Source organism: Coenobita brevimanus, chromosome 5, assembly GCF_032717465.1.
Source record: "Coenobita brevimanus isolate Jiangsu-jjx chromosome 5, ASM3271746v2, whole genome shotgun sequence".
NCBI lineage: Eukaryota > Metazoa > Arthropoda > Malacostraca > Decapoda > Coenobitidae > Coenobita > Coenobita brevimanus.
In genome coordinates, this window is record NC_136958.1 from 22,335,331 (window position 1) to 22,353,858 (window position 18,528).

Sequence of the window (18,528 nt, forward strand, 5' to 3'; positions counted from 1 at the left end):
AAGTTTTAGGTCGTCCTAGCGATCATGTGATTAAAAAAGAATGAGAAGGATTAAGATTAATTTCAATCTGCTGCACGAAGATTATAGCATTCAGTCAACATTTGCTAAGTGGAAATCTTCCTTTATAATACGACCAGCAACAGTTTCGTTACATCTAGGTCCCTAATTTACTGTTTTGTGAACAGGGGCAAGAAGAAAACAAACTTTATCCATGAGTCTTACCGGTCTAAGAATGGAACTCAAGTTCTTCCAGTTGGAAGCTGACGTGCAGACCAATGCACCATCAACCCAGTCTTGTAATTAAAAAAGAGCAGCAATCAGGTTAATGTGAAACACTGAGTATTTGCCAGAAGAAATAGGTATTAAGGATATTAGATAATTTGAAGGATAAATAAACCTCCATTGCAATTTACGAAAATAAGGAGTAGGTATGTCGAATTTTTACACTTTGATAGTCACTGTTGTGTTATTGTGGTTTAATAAAACTAAAAAAAAATACATAATGATAAGCAAAACATAATGATAAACAACCATTAATACTCAAACTAGAGAAAGTTTTCAAATACAGAAGAGTTATGAGTGTCTTAAGTGCCTGAAATCAAGTTCCTTAAGTGAAAATACACTCAGGCAATTTAGGATCACTCCGTGATTGTCTGTTACGTAGCCTCCTAGATTGTGTTCATGCTTTACAAAATCACTCTTTCATGTTAAGCCTAATGTACTTTAATATCATTATTACTTATGTACTTAGGCAAAAGAAGTGGCTCCGCTTTCTGGTATATAATCCTCCTTCAACTCCTTCAAGGTTTCCTGAAAGGAGGATGGTAAACTACAGGCGTTGGTCAACTTAGTTTGGTGTCCACAGGGTTCACGTTCAGCTGGGCCTGGAGCCAGAACAACAACACAAGTAACAAAACATATACATTACTTTATACTTTCATTGTTTTCTCCACCTTGGTTTACGATATTGTATGGGGAGAATAAGCTCCTTACTTACTCTCAGACGAATATAATCGTTTCCTGCTGGAGAGGAATACTAGAGCTGCCCCGATTATGGAAGTGTTAATGAGACACAACTGACACTCGGACTCCTATGACTCAGCCTCAGATGAATAAAATCTCTTATAGTCAACTTCTGTAAAATGCTAAGGTTGTCACGATTATGTAAGTGTACATGAGTACGGTAGGATGCATTACCATACTGCTAAGTTTAATTGGTGGAGGCCTTATCTTGGGGGGGGAAAAAAAAAAAAAAAAACGAAATTTCTTCATTTTGAATGCTAAGTATTAACAGTAAATTGTGACAAAAACCTGGCACGAAAAAGTGCAATACAGATGATGAACAACCCTTTAACTGTCTTTTTCGGAACAAAGCCCAAAAGGATGATGTAGAACACTGAAGGGTAACATTATTATTAAAGTAGACTAGGCTGGTGGCAATATTACAGTGATAGTCTGTATGACATAATGTTTTCTCCTCAACGTGGCCTAGAACTTCTTTTTTTTTTCTTAGTTTATTTGCGAGGCTTAGTGACAGAATTAGGCAAAACTACTGCTTTGCATCCTTAATATAACACTTCTGCCTGATTAGCAATATATTGTAGCTTTAAACATAATTCAGAGTACAAGATGGATAGATGGTAAATTTAGGTCAGGTTAGAGCGAAGAGAATATTGTTGAAGTGAATGGTGGCAGTACTAATGTGGTTGATTTTAACTTCTTTTTACTGCTAATAAACAATTTTATTCACTGAAGGGGAGGCATTTTCAGAGGAGGGATTAATGAAGACTAGCCTATATCCAATCCGTCCAGTGAAAAAAGCCTGTCTCAGATTGAAAAATGTCTTCTTGGGGTGCAAATGAAAAAGCAAAAACTACGTCATCGGACTGGAAGGGTTGATGAATGGAGTATTTCAGCAATATGTTTGAATGCTGAGAACACCCTTATTACAAAAGCAGCTGTACCTCTCTCTCTCTCTCTCTCTCTCTCTGCGTGTTCCCGTGTGGGTGTTGTATGTATATGTGTAAATTTGCAAGCCATCCTGCTGGTGGAGGCTGTTGGCCGGGTGGGTACTTTGTTGAAAGAATGAGTTTTAGGCAGGGTGAATAGAGCGGGGTGGGGCTTGCATAGGGTGGGGTGAGTGGGTGCATAAGGTGGGATGGGTGGGTGGACATTGTGGGTGGGTGGCTAGCCAATGTGAGTGGAGTTGATTGCTGCATGTTGGAGTGGGGTGGATGGCTTAGTTGAGTGGGTAGTGGAAAAACGGTATGAATACTGGAGGTCCAAGTGGGAAAATAGGTCCATTGGAATATGTGCTGGGGGAAATGGGCTCAGCTAGGAACATAAGTCTAACGGGTAAAAGTAGTTAAATAAGGGAAATAGGTTCATGAGAAAATATTTTCATGTTTACATTTTGTGTCGCCCTGTGGGGAGAAAATAGATAAATGAGGAAAAATAGGTCCGGAGGCAAATTTGGTCTAACAGGGAACAGATTCCCATGGGGAAAATTGGTTTACAGGGGAACAGAGAGCCATGGGGAAAATAGACCCACTGCAGACAACATCGTCACTGGAAGGAAAATAAATCGATGGAAAACATGTTCTTGGCGGAAAATATCTCTGAGGCGAGTAAGTCCATCAAGTAAAAAAATCATGGGGAAATAGGCCCACGTACAGTAGGGAAATATATTTATATCCATGGGAAAGATAGGTTCATGTGTCAAGTCAGTGTTTCTCGACGGAAGGAAATAGATCCATGAGGGAAAATGGGTCCGTGAGTAAAAACGGAATAGAGGGGCAATGGTGAAAATATACCCAAGGAAGACAAATGGTCCAAGGAGGAAAAATTGCTCTATGAGAGTACCAAGTCCATGGGAAATAATAGATATATGAGGAAAATAGATTAAATGGGGAAAAGAGGTTCATAGGGAAAACTCTCCATGGGGGAAAATAGACCCACTCAGGAAAACAGATCCACGGGAAAAATAAGCTCAAGTTTAGATTCAGCGTTCCCAAACGAGAAGAAAATCAGTCCATGAGAGAAAAAACAAGATCAATGAGGGAGAAACTTTGAAACTTGGTCCATAGGGAAAGACACATCCCTGGTGAAAAATAGCTCCAATGGGGGAAAAGAAATTAGTGGATTTAAAAAAAAAAAAGATTGATGGGGAAAGTAGGTTCATGGGGGAAAATAGGGCCACGAGAAAAATAAATGCCTCTGCAGGGACAACCTCCTGGGAGACGAAAGGTGAGAGGAGGGCTTATACTGAGGGGGATTAGCTAAAGGCGGGTTAATGTAACAGCAATAAGGAATGGTGACAGAATTCTTAGGTCGGAGATACCCTTGTGCTAACCCCTCTCAGCCAGTGACCTCTTGTTCTGTTTTATTCCCGCCATTGACGCCTTCACGTGGTGGCGCCGATAAGACCCGGCGGTAGAACTGCCTGGTTATACAAATATCCTAATATCCTGCCCCCCACCCCTCCTCCCATCCTCCGAAACGTGAAGTGTGGATTGAAAAAGAAGGAAGGCTTTTTCCTGCATTTTGCCAGTTTCACGTTCAGATGAGCCTGGGATTGCTGCTGGGCTACTATTAGTCTTACTACTACTGCTGCTACTACTACTACTACTACTACAACTACTATAGTTACTGCCTTTACTACTATTACAACCACTAAAGATGATTATATTCAATTTGGGACGACGAAGTCAGTAAAGAGTGGATCAAATCCCTCCAGTTCAAAAGTGCCTCTTGAACCGAATAAAATCATCTTATGTGATAACAATAATAAATTGAAATTTAAAATACGTCATTAGATTAAAGGGATTAATGTGATGTGGTTAGAATCCAAGTAGTTGATTTTCTTCAGTTTGATGTAAAGTTTAACTTGCTGGGTTTTTTAAATGTAAACACTAACAGGGCGTAAGATGGTTGGTTGTGGAATGAGTGATCTGGATCACAACAGCCTTGTATTGGGCCTTCCTAGAAAGGTGTAATAAGGGATTGATTGTCACCGTTTTTATACTTATACAGCATTTATAATGTAATGAGGCGAAGAAGAATATTAATCAACTGCACGAAAGTCAGCTATTCTGACAACCAAGTTTTCAAAAGACCCAGTCTTTCCCTAAACCACGAACTGGAACAGTCGATGTTATATCCAGGCATGCAATGATACTGGTGGGTGAATAGAGAAGTATACTGCAGTTTGAAAAGAAGTCTTGCCAAGTGAAGAGACAGTTGAACTACAGGAAGAACAGGGACAAGGTAGAACCAAGGTGTCTCCAATAGTGGTACGATGAATGGTGGCAGTATTATAGTACCAGCAGTCCTAACTCAGGAAATTGGCAGTATAGCAGTGGTAGAACAGAACTGTAGCGGTATAAATTCACAGGATTATATTGATGGAGATATATCACTTGACTTAATATATTCCTTTGAGAAAGAGATACACGACAGTACATAGGAATCACTGACATTATCAGGCCTATTGGTTCACGGCAAAGTTTCCTGTCGGGGTATAACAAATTACTCTAATGATCTGACCAACTTCGATAGGATATGGCTAGAAAGGAGGAAGGCTCTTTCCCCTCGCATTACTCACTCCGGCAAAATAGCCAGCAGGAAAATGAAAAGCACCATGACTGATAAAAGAACAAGAATAGTTTTTTTTTTCATTTTCTTTATATATATATATATATATATATATATATATATATATATATATATATATATATATATATATATATATATATATATATACTGTATATATGAATCTCTCTCTCTCTCTCTATATATATATATATACTGTCAAACACACATACACATACACGTACATGTATATATAATAATTTTTAAAATCTTTTATTTATATTATTCTTTTCCATTTTTATTATTTTTATTGTCTTTTTAATATTACATTATTTTAGAAATAATACCAAATCTATAAATCCTAAAACTAATAACCTAACAGACAAATCGCCAACCTATGCTTCTACCTAAAGAGACAAATAGTTCAACCTAAACTAATGGTAAAAATACCCCGACCAAGAGAACTCCATCGACTGCAGATATGAATTACCTTTCTACATTACACACTTGCACTCATCACCTGGCGACTGTCAGTCTAGGCACAACCTAATATAGAGGACATCAGTGTATGAAAGAGAACCAGACGAGTCAGGAACATTTCCATATACGTCAGTTGTCGGCCGACAACTTCACGATGTTATAAAGTATCTATATATGTACAAAATGTGGAGTACCCCGCCCAACAGGCCACCATCGACTGAAAATGACCAATACCTTTCTATACTGCGCACTTGCACTCGTCTGCTGTGACTAGCAGGAGAGGAACGGGGTTTAATGTAGGGGACATCAATATTGGAAATAAATCAGTCGGAAGCAAGAACTATTTAAATATGTCAACTGTCAACCCTAATTAAAAGTACAATATATACTTATTTACAGTCGATAAAAACCATAACCATACTGTAAAAAAGTCACATCACTCTGATCAACCCGGTCTCTCTCAAGAAAGCCATCAATTTATCAGTCATAACAATATCCTCATCACCCAGGATGGTAGAAAAAGTGAAGAGGACATCTGCTGCACCGCAGTAATTTATAAAGTGAAGCACGTTCATGAATAAATCGCCAATAGTGCAGGATGATATGGTGATAGATAACACCACATCACAGATGTCACAGTGCGCTGGGAAGTATCTTTCCATATATGGTTTCATATGTGTTAGAATTGTGCCATTTAATCGCAGTCGCGCTAATACTTTTTTTTTTTTTTTATCCAGGCGACTGGGACAGTATCCCAGTCGCCCAGGTATGGCTTGCATATTGGAATATTAAGTCCGGTTCACTGACTTTGTCACAGAAGATTTGTTGATTTCTTTCCAAGAGAAAGACTCGACCGTAGATCACGAGGAACATCCCAAGTCTCCTCGAGCTCTGCAACCGACTTTGCAAGTAAGTCAACCTGCTCGTTGCCATAAATACGACAATGACCAGGCACCCAGATCAGTGCGAAGGACTTATTGCATGAATGCAATTTATTTTCAGTGCAGCCCTGGATCTCATTAGAATCCGTAATGCAAGAAGCAATCGCCTGAAGGGCTGATTATGAATCTGAAAATATGACAAATGAGTCATGCCTAGAATTGAGAGCATAGTCTATGGCTTTGTCAATAGCAAAAAGTTCAGAGGTAAACACAAATGTATGAGTCGGCAACCGATACCTGAGGGCACATTCGGTCGACCATATGAGTACACTAACACTCACACATTCATTCGACTTGGAGCCGTTGGTATACAATTGCTGGGACCTCAAGTGATGAACGATGATGTTATGAAACAAGTGGTGGACCTCCGCCTCTGGCACCTTGGTCTTTGGTGCTGGGAGCCATGAAACATCTATGGTAAAGCCGGTGGCTCACAAGGTGCTATATTCTTCGACATCAAATTGTCACAGTCACTGAGGTCCACACCAAGCTCCTGAGTCAGTAAGTGGAGAACAGCAAGTGGCCGACGAACCCCCCACAAAAGATGGTGGTATTGACGCAGGGGGGTACAGGCCACGGTGCTGATACAACTTTTTCTAAATGTCCTTATTCCATAGGACAATGCCAGATGGTTTCGGTGAATATGGAAGGAAGGAACATTCGCCTCCACTTCTATAGGAGCCACAAAGGTACACCGGACGGCTAAAAGACACATTCGCAAACATTTATTCTGCATTACATCCAACCTCCTCAGAGTGGCATTAGATGCCATGCCATACACCTGTGCGCCATAGTCAAGCTTGGATATGATAAGGGACTTACACACCATTATGTAGTACCCACTAGGTACTTGAGGACATTTAACTGTTTATCACAACGACCAAGCAGATTATTAACATGAAGTTTAAAATTCAATATGCGATCAAAGTGGAGGTGAAAAGGTACTGCAGGATTATCCAAAAATAAATGCAAATCGGGGATGTTACGATTAGTGAAAACTACAGTGGCACACATAGGGAAGGAAAACTTAAATCCCCACTGCAAGGTCCATTGCTGGACGGAGTCAAGGGCTGCTTGAATCCACCCAACCGATAATTGTGCATTACGGGAAGAGTGCTATTTTGCACAGTTGTCAACATAGAGCGAGTATTTAAGATTCCTCGGGATGGGAGCTGATGACAGAATATCATTGATCATAATACTAATTAAGGTGGGACTAAGAACACTTTCCTGCGGCACTCCATTTTCCTGGATAATGTATCCAATGTTACGTTATGGGGTAATTTGACAGAGAAAGTTCAGTCCCTTAAGAAACTGGATATTAAAATGGGCAGATTACCTCTTAAACCATAAGTGTAGAGTTTCATTAGTATACTGTGTCGCCATGCCATGTCATAGGCTTTATGAATGTCCAAGAACACCCCTATCATGAATTCTTTATTGGCAAATGCCTCTGCACTACAATGCTCCAAATTCATTAAATGATCTAATGAACTTCTGTATTTATGGAAGCCACATTGTTGATCATTTAACAATTTCTTCGACTCTAAAACAAAAAGGAACCTATTGTTAACAATTCATTCCATGACCTTACATAGACAAGAAGTCAACACAATAAAACGAAATGAATTGGGATTCATAAGACGACCAGCCTCTTTGGGTATCGGTATGACGTGCGCAAAGTGCCATGAGTTTGGGAACGTTCGAGACTCCCAAATCTCATTGTACAGTGCTAACAGCTTAATCAGGTTGTCCTGATTAAGATGCTGGATCATACCGTACGTGATGGTGTATGGTCCAGGGCTGGTGTCTTTACAGGATTTAAGGGCAAGGAGCAGTTCATCTAACGTAAAGTCTTGGTTGTAGGGGAAGACTACGTCTTCTGTGGCAAAGTCTAATACCTGTAGCTCAGCCATGCGTTTATGATGTTGGAAACGGGGATCATAATTGGTTGAGCGACATCCATGCGAAAAACTCCTGGCAAGGATATTAGCAACGTCCACGGGATCGTTATAGATATTATTATTAACCTGCAGGATGGTACCAGGGATGTATGGGCCTTTACTATTTAGTATTCCTATAGTGGACCAGACTTTACTTAATGGTGTAGAACGATTCACCGTGCACACAAAATTCCTCCAGGAGTCACATTTGGCCCTTCTTATTATTCTCCTTGCCTCAGCCCGTGCCTGTTTATATGCAATGAAATTTTCCTCATTTGGACGACTATCAAAAATCCTGTATCTCCTATTGCATTTCCTTAATGCTTGTTGGCAATCTGGCGTCCACCAGTGTGCTCTATGCTTCGCATGAACTGTAGAAGTCTTGGGAATAGCAGCCTCAGCCACGTGTAGTATGGAATTGGTTAGATTTTCGGCCTTAGCATCTGTGGTCTCCCCAGGTATATCTAAACTGGCGATCCTTGAGAAGGATCCCCAATCTGCTTTCTTATAGTTTAATTTTGGAGGTTGAGGGTCCAAAACGATCTTGCGTATATACGAAATACAGATGAGTAAATGATCACTTCCCAAGGAATTGTCATAGGGGTCCCACGAGAAATCTTGATGTATACCTGGGGAGTTCAGAGACAAGTCATTGACCGAAATGTTACCAAAATGATCATCTACCCGAGTTGCTCTACCATCTTTCAGAAGACAGAGGTTGGACTGTAGTATTAGGTCGGCTACTTGCTCCCCATGACCATCAATCCTCAAGCTGCCCCGTTGATAGTGATTGGCGTTAAAGTTGCCTAACACTAACTAATTCCCAGGCAGATGTTCAAATAGCAAGTTCAAAGTATCACTATCAATGGTGCCATGTGGAGGACAGTACAGAGAGCAAATAAACAGATACGTGTTATTAAATTTTACTCTGCACGCGACAGCTTCCAGAATATAATTTAGATTCTCTTCTGTTTGTGGTTGTGATTTGCGTGTGTATATGGCAAATCCGTGACCATCATATCTTCTATATGAATGGCAGTATTTGAACTGGGGAGGATCAGGGTAATCCACCAAATGCGTCTCCTGTAAACAAGTAACGTCTGGCCTGTGCATAGAAAGCAAAAATGCTATATTGTGTAATTTGTTCCCAAGAGTTCTACAATTCCATTGTAACACCGTGAATGCGACGGTTTAAGATTTATGAGGGTGGCCAGTGTTCTTAGTTTTTTTATGTCGCCCGCCAACCAGCGAACAACTAACGGGGGACCTATCCTGGTGCTTGCTAACAGAAACCTCCATCTGATCATCAATAATGAGGCTCCCAGGGCCCTCTGAGGAAGAGCTTACCCTCCTCTCCCTCGCTTGACCAGGAGCAGGAAGGACATGAGGACGTGAGTGATTTGTGAGGGTGGCCATATTACACTTACTTGTCAGACTTCGGTTTAGGCATGACTGACTGAGAAGTAGCAGCAGCCTGAGAGTAAGAAGTAGCAGTAGGGATGTCAGTTTGAGAGTTGGATTGGACAGGAGGCTGAGATGGAGAGGTAAGGTGAGTGGCAAGAGGAGCCGGTTCAGAGTCAGTCTGTGTTTCAACAGAGCACATCACAGGACGGGACATCTCCGCCGAAGTATAGGACCTATTCTGCGTGAGAGTTGCATGCAACTTCTACCTTTTTCCTAGCTTCATAGTAGGGAATGCCTTCATTTTCCTTCACTGTGCAGACCTCTTTCTCCTCCTTCCACTTAGGACAGTCCCTAGAGGAAGTGGAGTGAGTACACTTACAGTGAAAGCAGCATACTGTCTCGGATGTGCAATGTTCATCATCATGACCCTGGCTTGCACACTTGATACTCACTGGCTGGGAAGCCTGACAAGCCTTGTCACTAAGCCAATACAACTGGCATTTCAAGCAACGTAGAGGGTGGGGGATATACGGCAGCACTTGAACAATTTCATAACCAATTTTTACATGACTAGGAAGAGACACTTTACCAAAAGACAAAATGATGATTGTAGGCTTTGTCCTGACATCATCCGAAAATCTGGTTATGAATCTAGCACCGATGACATCTTGCTGAGCGAGTTCCTCTATGATGTCGTCCTCACTCATCACCATGAGATCCCTGCAAGTGATAACACCATTGTAGGAATTCGTGGAGATTGGGATCTTGGCCTCAACATCTTAGTAATGGAACTCACGCAGCTTCAACGTGTAACTTGCAATACTTTGGTGATAGAAACTCCGTGTACAAACAGCTAGATAAGGAGTTTATTACAAGCTCACAGTAAAACAGTCTGCCCGTGTCAGCTGTCTGCTAAGAACTGATGCAATAACGCCGTCTTCAGGCGTGGGAAAGGGTGCTGACCTAGCAAGTTTAGTGGGGGCATGTATGCATTGGGGGGGGACATATATACATCGGGGGTAGACATATTGTGGAGGGGGTACACTACTCCCCCGGGTAGCGGAGACGGGGTCTCCTGACAATGGGAGTTAAATGGTGTTTGATTATAGGAGTAAGGCAGGACCAGGAGGTTTGTACAAGGGACAAGTATGATACAGGGGCAGTAGGGGAGACATGGCCATGTTGAGGGGAGGGAATTAGAAGGATATATACATATAAGACATACAACGAATAATAGGTACAAATCCAGTAAGGGTCGAAGGTATATATAAACATAATGGGAATTACACAATAATAGTTTGATACATGATAAACAAGGAGTAGATATGAGAGTTCTAGTGTTGTTCTTCCTTCATGTTTTTTTTTTTTTTTGTATTTTCTGTAGGATACACTGGCACTCAGTAATGCATGAAAGAAATACCATCATTGTCTAGGAGGCAGAGTGCCGTTCACAGTTTGGTTAATTGTTAGATGGCAATGGTAGTCACGGAAGGCGAGGGCACTAAGTACGGGGAGTTTCTACGTCGTGTGTAGGGCGTACTATGCCTGTAGCGACTCTGATTTCCTGGAGTCAACGTTCCATTTTTCTGACACAACAATGCACTGCACAGATGATGAGTAGAAAACCTATGAAAGCGATAACCACAGGGGGAAACACAACTGTTGGATGAACGCATGAACGGCTGAAGGCCAGAGAAAATTGATCCATAATGAAATCACTTTCATTGAGGAAGGTGAGCATGCGCAAGTGAGGGGAGGTGATGGTAATGTTGGCAGATGGTAGGGTTGAAGGCATGTCGATTGGTTGAAAGATGTCATAGGAGTGTTGACGAACAGCTTGGTGATACCGAGTGGCGTAAGTGATGACGGACTCTGATTTGACGGTACAATAGTCAGGTGCGTTGTAGAGACCACTGGCGGGGACGGAGCGAACGGAAGAACCAGGACACATGACTGTGACAGAGATGGGAACAGCAAAGAAGAAGTACTGGACATGGTTGAGGTAAGCATGGTGGACCGGGAGGTCAATAGCTGGGACAAAAGAACAGGCCGAGTAGATGGAATGGTTGCGAACTAAAGCAGACTCACAGGGTGTAGCACTGCTAGGGAAGATAGCGAAAAGGTGGGCAGCGCAGAGACGAGAGGTCGGAGTAAGGGAGGAACATTGCTGGAGGTCTGTGGAAGAAAGGAAGGCAACGGAAAGATGATCATGGGAGAGGAGGAAATATTCTGAAGGAACAGATACCTGTAGCAAGGAGTTGTTAAGGCGGAAAGGGAAGAGAATGATGTGGAAAAGGTTAAAGGTTATGGCAGAACGGAGAGGAATATGGACGACGACGTATGTGGTGAGAAGAGTGGCTTCGAGAACAGGATAATAATATTCAAGGGAGGAGTAAGGGAGGACTGGGGAGAGACCGAAGGTGGAGTGAGCCCATTCCAGGACAGAACGGAGAGCAGAGACAGGTACTAAGTCGGCAGTGACACGTCCATTGATAGCATCGACCAGGATACGAACCAAGGCAAAGACTTGAGACAAGAGAGAGTCAAAGGCCAGTTGGAGATTATCCATGTTCATTTTGAGGTGGAAGAACTGAGAGATAACATTGAGATCTAAAAGGTGGCGGTGTAAGATATCGGGGAAATTGTTTAGAGTGGACGTGACTTCATTGAGTTGGGTTTCAGGGAATCTGTTACTTATGTATTGCAATTGCCAGGAGAGTGGGAGGAAAGGGTTATAGAGATACTCATTCGGGTTGTGTATCCCCATGAGGGCCGTGAGATGGTTCCTGATTCCGTGGAGCTGGTGCGCGTAGGCAGGTAGGGCAATGGCTACGTCGGCCAGGGGCGCAAGATCGTAGCGCAAGGAGACCTCGCCTCCTGAGCCGACCAAGGCCCCGGGACGTACTCCACCATCGTCCTGACCTGACCCAGACCCCAGGAGGGTCAGCACTGCCAGCAGGGAGATCGCTAACATCGTACCTAGAAAATCAGGGTAGAGTTAATGGGGAAGGTTGTGAAGAGGTTGATGGGCAGAGTGCAGTTTGGACCGATACTGATTGGTTGATGAATGAGCAGGTGGAGATGGAGATGAAGGAGACTGAGGGATAGGTGGAGACAAGGTAGACTGAAGGATGGGAGGAGGGGAAGAGGGGGCAGGAGGTTGTGTAAGTGACTCTTCCAACACGAGGCCACGGGGTGCGCGCTTTAAGTCATCGACGTGGACCCATCTGGTGTCCCTAGTGGACAGGTCCTGGAGGTGAAATTTGTTGCCTTGTTGAGTGAGGACGTGGTGGGGCCCTGTAAATTTGTCATCCAACTTAGAGGAACGTGTATGGGAATGAGCAAAGACAAGATCGCCTACACTGATAGTGATAGGAGAGGCGGACTCATGTTGGTGCTGCAGCATGTCCTCCTGAGAGGAAGCCAAAGTGGATTGGACATACTGGTGGATTGTCTGGAAGTTGGCCAATTTTCTATCTATCTATCTATCTATATACCTAGGCTGCTTCCCCCAAGGAAAGGGAGGTAGCCGAGACAGGACGACTCACTCTCCATTTACTCATCCATTCAAACACATTCATTTGCATCTTAGCCCCAAAGGGGAGAACGGACAGATCCTCACCGCACCACACCGCACAAGGGTCAACTGGGCAATGCAATCAGTGACATCCGCAGCAGGGCCCGACAGCAGAACTGGTTTACCCCTGCCACATCATAACAGACCCATCCCCTTACCCGCACCTGACCTGACTATAGTCTCACCAATCTAAAACCTAGGTTTGGGTGGAGTCTAGCCGGGGATTTCCCGGCGTACAGCGTTGCCTTGTTTCCTATACTCTCATTGGCTAGTGGCTGACCTGACACCGTTAGAGTTCGTCCGCTCCCATCTCGCCACCTGGCCTGACATGACTTCACCCACTTCTGTGTGTGTGTTTGTGTATGTGTGTGTGTGTAAAGACAAACTAGTTTAAGTTATAAATATAATCAAAATAATGAATTTAAAAGTCGCATTCTCTCTCTCTCTCTCATATAATTTATGATTTTTTACCAGGTTATAGCCTTTAAATTACACTCTACATATTAAAACTTAGACTTTCTTTCCACACCACCCAAGAGGTAAAAGTCACGGCGCGTTTTTTTTGTTTTTTTTTAAAGAGGTTTCCCCGATAGGCCTATTCCTATTCTCTTACAGCATGTAAGAAATTATCATGAATCCTCCTCATCAGAAGAGGTGAGAGTGATTTTCTTGGGAGACGTAAACTCTGGAGAGTTGTTTTCTTCATTATCTCTTGCTTCTCTGCGTATTGCTTCAATCCTGCTCTTGCTAAGTCCTGTTGCTGCAGCTGTTCGATGAATTGCCCTTGACACATCATCGAAAATTCCTCCGTACTGCTTCTCCTGCAGAAAATACTGGCTTACGTTGAAGGCCATTTCTTTGGCTTGACTATGTAGATGCGAGCGAGTTGGCGTAGCTGCCATTGTGTCTGCATCAACATAGAAAGTGAATAGTGGAAGCACCTGACAGAAGCTTAAATCTCCCTCCAATGGATTAACTCCCAGTATGGGCCTGGTGTTGCCGCTCGTGAGTGTTTTAACTTATTTATTTCTATTAAGAAAATAGCGTATGTTCTACTGATTCCTTCAAATTATATTATAAACGTAATTGTTACATTACTTACCCAACTTAGAACTACCGTGAAAGTCGGTAAAAGTAACTACATATTTTTCAGCACCACTGTAAAATATGTATGCCACGTTTCTTTATTGATGTACAAGAGCCATATGCATTACACGTTTACCTTCCTTTGATATGCTAGAATACTTACGTTTATATTGTATTAGTATGTATGTACCTATCTGTGATGCCTATTACATATATAACAGAATCTACTCATCGCTCGTTTAGGAAGTATGGCATGGCTGCACCCAGCGCCAGACTCCACCCAAACCTGGGTTTAAGATTGGTGAGACTATAGCTGATCAGACCAAATGCGGGAGAATATCCCCTCAGGGTTGCGTCATCACTTATTCATTCACAATTTCTCTCCATTTATTTCTGTCACGCACAGCCACTCTTCCTTGCTCAACAGACATCCCTCTCGCATCCAGCGCTCTCTTCACACTGTCCATCCATCCTATTCGTGGTCTTCCTCTCAGCCTTACACCTCTCACATCAGATCTAGTTATCTTTTTCACCAATCGCTCATTATCCATTCTCTCCATATGTCCAAACCATTGCAACACCCTCTGCTCAACTCTACCAGCCATCTCCCGAACAACTCCAGTTCTCCTTCGCACTTCATCATTTCGCACCCGATCCATACGCGTCACTCCACACATACTCCTCAGACATCTCATCTCCATTACATTCAAACTTTTCCTCTCTGCTACACCCATATTCCATGTTTCAGCCCCATATAATGCAGTCGGTACCACAACACCCTCATACAGCCTTCTCTTTACATCCATTCTAAGCGAACGACATTTAAACACTTTTTTTCATTCCTCCCAGCACCTTTCCTACTTCATTTATTCTAAACTTCACTTCTGCATCTATTCTTCCATCCACAGCAACATGTGACCCTAGATATTTAAAACAATCTACCTCCTCAAGCAACTCACCATTCAAAACTATATTCATCCCCCTACCATCTATCAATCTCGTACACTTCATCACTTTACTCTTATTCTCATTTACTTTCAATTTCCTCCTTTCACACACCCTTCCAAACTCCTCTACCAACTGTCTCAATCTCTCCTCTGAATCAGTCACCAGTGCAGTATCATCTGCAAACAGCAGCTGCTTCAGATTTCACTCTCCTCCATCAACATTTACCAGACTCAGACCACCTAAAACTCTTGCATTCACCTCCCTTACAACACCATCCATGTAAATATTAAACAACCAAGGCGACATCACACATCCCTGTCGCAGCCCCACTCTCACGGGAAACCAATCACTCACAGCATTTCCCACTCTTACACACGCTCTACTATTTACATAAAAACTTTCACCCCTTTTAGTAACCTACCATCAAGTCCATACAATCTTAAAACAGTCCACAAAGCCTCCCTATCAATTCTATCATACGCTTTCTCTAAATCCATAAATGCCCAAAACACATCCTTGCCTTTCGCTAAATACTTTTCACACACTTGTCTCACAGCAAACACTTGATCAACGCATCCCCTCCCTCTCCTAAAGCCACACTGCTCATCACTAATCACTCCTCTGTACCCTCTCTAACTCTCATAATTAACACTCTACCATACACCTTACCTACAACACTCAACAGACTTATACCCCTAAAGCTAGTACATTCATACTTATCACCCTTGCCTTTATACAACGGGACCACACAAGCACTTGCCCAGTCAATTGGCACCATACCTTTCTCAAAGCACACATTCAACAATCTTACTAACCAGTCAACAATAGTCACTCCACCACCCTTCAGGCATTCCACAGCACACCCATCCATACCTGCAGCTTTCCCTGTTTTCATCTCCTTTACTGCCTTCTCCACTTCTTCCTTCGTGATCAAAGAATCATTCAACTCTCCCAACACATTTATTCCTTGCACCCTTCCATCCGCCACAATCTCAGCCACCCTTTCCTCCTCTACATTTAACAATCTTTCAAAATACTCTGCCCATCTCTTCCTTACTGCATCCATCTCAATTAACATCCTTCCATCCTCTGCTTTTACTCGTTCTTCCTTCCCAGACTCTCCCTTTCGCACCCTTTTCACCTCCTTCCAAAACTTTTTCTTATTCTGCTGAAAATTCTCTGTCAGCCGCCTACCCCACCTCTCATCTGCTGCCACTTTAGCATCACGCACAGCCCTTCTCGCTCTATTCCTCTTCTCCTTATACCTTTCATATGACATCTCATCCTTCCTCTGCAGCCACACTTCATATGCGTCTCTTCTCTGCCACAGCCATACTTACTTCCTCGCACCACCATTCACTTCCTTTTCTTACACCACCACCCACACGTCTCACACCACACACCCTCTTCTGCATGCCCCACCACAGCACTCTTAAACAACTGCCATTCCTCCTCCACGCTGCCATTTTCCCGATCTTTCACTGCGTTCCACTCATCTTTCAATTTCTCCTGATACTCTATCTTTTTCTCTCTTTTATCCAACTCACTCACTTTCAAAACCTCCCTGCCACACCTAACCCTCCTAGCTCTCATCCATCTCTTTCCTACTCTTAACTTTCCCTCCACCAGGTAGTGGTCAGACATACCTCCACCCTCCCTCTCAGAACTCTCACATCCAACAATCTTCCTATTACATTCCTAGACACAACCACATAGTCCATCAAGGCTCTATCAACAACCCTTCCACCCTCCTGTCTCACCCATGTATACTTATAAATATCTTTCTTCTCAAACAGCGTATTCCCAATCACCATCTCTCGCTCAACACACATCGCTATCATTCGTTCCCCATTTTCATTTCTTCCAGGCACACCATGCATACCAACTACACCTTCAACTGCTACATTTCCCACTCTAGCATTCAGATCTCCCATCATTACCACATTCACATTCGCTTCAAAACTCTGCAGACACTCATCAACATCATTCCAGAAAGACTCCCTCTCTTGTTCATCCCTTTCACTACCAGGCCCATATGCACTCACAAACACCCACAACTCACGTTCAAATTTCGCTTTCACCCACATCAGTCTCGATGACACCTCCTTCCATTCAATCACACATTGCTGAACTTCCGGACTCACTAACAAGGCCACACCTTCTCTTGCCCTTCCTCTATCAACACCTGACAATCTTCCATTCACACTTCCAAACATAGATTCCCCCTTCCCTTTCATCTTCGTTTCACTCAAAGCTAACACATCCAACTTTCTTCTCACAAACATTCTCCCAATCTCCTCCCTTTTAGCCTCAATCGTACTACATCCACGCACATTCATAGACCCAATCTTCAGGGTACGGGGATAACTCCATCCCCAATTTTAGTTTAACATAATCATCCATGTTGTAGATGGGTTCTGGCTTTGAGGATAAGAGAGAGTATGGGAGGTCCTTGTCAAAACCAAAGAGGACGAAGAAGGGAGATTCAGCAATGGATGCATTGATGGAACTATTGATGGAGGATGCCACTTGGGGAATCCAGTCATCCCAGGACGAACTATGGGAGCCTAGATGTCTAAGGCACTCTAAGATTTTACGGTTGTGGCGTTCTACAAGGCCATTGGAAGCCGGATGGTTAGGCACGACATTGCACTTACTGATATGAAAGTGGCGACAGATCTCATCTAGAAGGTTATTGTTGAATTCTGTACCATTGTCAGTAAGAATGGTATGAGGGGTACTGAATGGGCAAATTACGTGATCTACAAAGGCACGGGCAACGCTCTTTGCGGTCTTGTCGGAGAGGGGGACGAGGACACAGTAGCGGGAGAAGTGGTCGACCGCTACGAACAAGTACTCAGCGCCAGATTCTGTGAGAGGAAGTTTTAAGAGATCGATTGAGACAGTTTCCCATGGTCGTGACGGGATTGGGTATTGTAAGAGAGGTGCTGGTAAGCCGGTTGATCCTTTGTGGCGGTGGCAGGAGAGGCAAGAGTCACAGTGGGCATAGATATCGCGGCGCATGGTTGGCCAATAGTATTTGAGATGTGCTTGGCGCAAGCCAAGGATGGGAAGCTTGAGGAGTATTATGAACAATATGAAGAACCTTTGGTACCAGGGCAGTGGGGACAACAAGTTGGCGTACTTCGCGATTGGGCATATCTTTGCCTGTTAGCAGTGTTTTCCTGTACAAGAGATCATCATCTAGCATGAACTCATCTAGCGATACTGGCAGAGTAGGTAAGGTCGAGGCATCGCCAGATTCTAGGAAATAAATGACTTTGGACCACATGGGGTCTTGGCATTGAAAGTTTCGAACAACTTCTGACGTTAGTGTAGTATTTTCAGTTACTTCAGGCTGCAGTGATGTTATAGCTGCTGCTACGTGACGTGAGAGTGCGTCTGCGACTACATTCAACTTGCCTGGTACATACTGAAAAGTGGGATTAAAGTCCTGGATGATGATAGACCATCTAGCTAGTCTACCTGTTAGGTTGCGATTCGTGAACAAATCACATAGTGGAAGGTGGTCTGTTTGGATATGCACTGGATAACCATA